The following is a 2,712-nucleotide window of genomic DNA, read 5'->3' as shown; positions in this document are numbered from 1 at the left end:
GGCCGGAAAGGTTAGTTAAACAGGACAAGCCTTGATGCGTCTGGATGGAGCTAATGAATAGCTGAACAGTTTATCCGTACGTGCGGAGTAATCCTCATGGCCATATGATATAACATGGAAAGTAATCAACAGTTTCAGAAACTGACATCACTGGGCCTATTGTTTTCATTTGACTTAACTGGTAGTTCCTTCGTGCCTTCGAGGGAGAGCTGGACTAATTAGGAGAGGAGGGAGAAACTACCTGGCAAGGAGGCACAACTCTAATTACATAAGGAAGCCCAGCCATAGTTTGTCAGTTACAGCATGTGGAGATGGGTGAGAAGACAGGGTAGTAAGAAGCCAGTGCCCCGAAGATTAGAGGTGGATACTGCTGCTAAGGCACTTAATGACAAGTTCCAGCAATGTCACAGATGCTTGTGAAAGGAACAACCAGATTGTAATAAACCAACTGTTATAAATGAAGTTAATGATTACGTCTTTTTCTTCTAAATGACCTCTTGAGAGAGGCAATGATATATATATATATATATCAATCTCAGTATATATCATTCCTGACAACTCTGTGATGAATCTGTAGTCTCTAAATGCAAAAGGGTATTTGGTGCAGTTGTAAATAGGATTGATTCCTTAATTTCTCTTTTGGCTGCTTCATTTTTGGTATATGGAGATTCCAAGGGTGTGAAAGACCTGTACTCTGAAAACTATAAAACCCTGATGAAAGAAATTGAAGAAGACACAAAGAAATGGAAAGACATTCCATGCTCATGGATTGGAAGAACAAATATTGTTAAAATTTTATACTACCCAAAGCAATCTCAGCATTCAGTGTGATCCCTATCAAAATACCAACAGCATTTTTCACAGAGCTAGAACAAACAATCCTAAAATTTGTATGGAACTGCAAAAGACCCCAAATACCCAAGGCAACATTGAAAAAGAAAAGCAAAGCTGGAAGCATCACAATTCCAGATTTTGAGTTATATTACAAAGTGGTAGTGATCAAAACACCATGACACTGGCACAGATCAGTAGAACAGAATAGAAAACCCAGAAATGAAGCCACAGTTACATGGCCATCTAATCTTCAACAAAGCGGGAAAGAATATCCAGTGGGAAAAAGAATGTCTCTTCAACAAATGGTGCTGGGAAAACTGGACCACTTTCTTACAGCGAACACAAAAATAAATTCAAAATGGATGAAAGATCTAAATGTGAGACCTGAAACCATAAAGATCCTAGAGAAGAACACAGATAGTAACTTCTTTGACATTGGTCATACCAACTTCTTTCTAGATATGGCTCCTGAGGCAAAGGAAACAAAAGCAAAAACAAACTATTGGGACTTTGTCAAAATAAAAAACTTCTTCACAGTGAAGGAAACAATCAACAAAACTAAAAGGCAACCTATGGGATGGGAGAAGATATTTGCAAATGACCTATCTGATAAAGTGTTGGTATCCAAAATATAAAAAGAACTCATAAAACTCAACACTGCAAACATGAATAATCCAATTTAAAAAATGGACAGAAGATGTGAGTAGACATTTTTCCAAAGAAAACATCCAGCTGGTCAACAGACACATATAAAGATGCTCAACATCACTCAACATCAGTGAAATACAAGTCAAAACTACACTGAAGTGTCATCTCGCACTTGTCAAAATGGCTACAATCAACAACACAAGAAACAACAGGTGTTGGCGGTGATATGGGGGAAACCTTCTTGCACTGTTGGTGGGAATGCAAACTGGTGCAGCCACTGTAGAAAACAGTATGGAGGTCCCTCAAAATTTAAAAATAGAGCTACTCCAAGATGTAGCAGTTGTAATACTAGGTATATACCTAGAGAATACAAAAAAAAAAATACTAATTCAAAGAGATACATGCACTCTGATGCATTATCTAGAAGAGCCAAACTGTGTAGGCAGCATTATCTACAATAGCCAAACTATGGAAACAGCCCAAGTGTCTGTCAACTAATGAATGGATAAAGAAGATGTGGAATGAATATATATGTGTGTGTGTGTGTGTGTGTATCTACATATATACACATACACACTGTACAATGGAATATATATACACAATGGAATATTACTGAGCCATAAATAAGAATGAAATCTTCCCATTTGCAATGACATGGACAAAGCTAGAGAGTATTATGCTAAGCGAAATAAGTCCATCAGAAAAAGACATACCATATGATTTCACACATAAGTGGAATTTAAGAAACAAAACAAATGAGCAAAGAGGGAGAAGAGAGAGAGAGGTAAACCAAGAAACAGGCTCTTAACTGTAGAGAGCAAACTGATGGTTACCAGAGGGGAGGGGAGGGGAGACGGTGAGGTAGGTGACGGGGTTAAGGAGGACACTTGTGATGAGCACTGGATATTGTACGGAAATGTCGAATCACTATGTTGTGCACCTGAAATTAATATTACATGATATGTCAACTAACTGGAATTTAACAAATAAAGGCATGCAAATGTATAAAGCTTTCTACAATTTTAAGCAAAAATTCATTTCTGATATTTAATGGCAGGAAATGGTACAACACTATCACGTGAGAACAATAAGCTAACAAGTTACTTATTGATGGATACCCTTCCTTTTCAAACTCCCAGCTTAGTGCACCTGTGTTGTCCAGTGAAATTTTCCCCTGATGTGTTAGAAAACTGAAGGACAACAATACAGGTTTGGGGCTCTGGATGCCTC

Source organism: Crocuta crocuta, unplaced genomic scaffold, assembly GCF_008692635.1.
Source record: "Crocuta crocuta isolate KB4526 unplaced genomic scaffold, BGI_CrCroc_1.0 scaffold224, whole genome shotgun sequence".
Classification (NCBI taxonomy): domain Eukaryota; kingdom Metazoa; phylum Chordata; class Mammalia; order Carnivora; family Hyaenidae; genus Crocuta; species Crocuta crocuta.
This window is presented reverse-complemented; position numbering follows the sequence as displayed.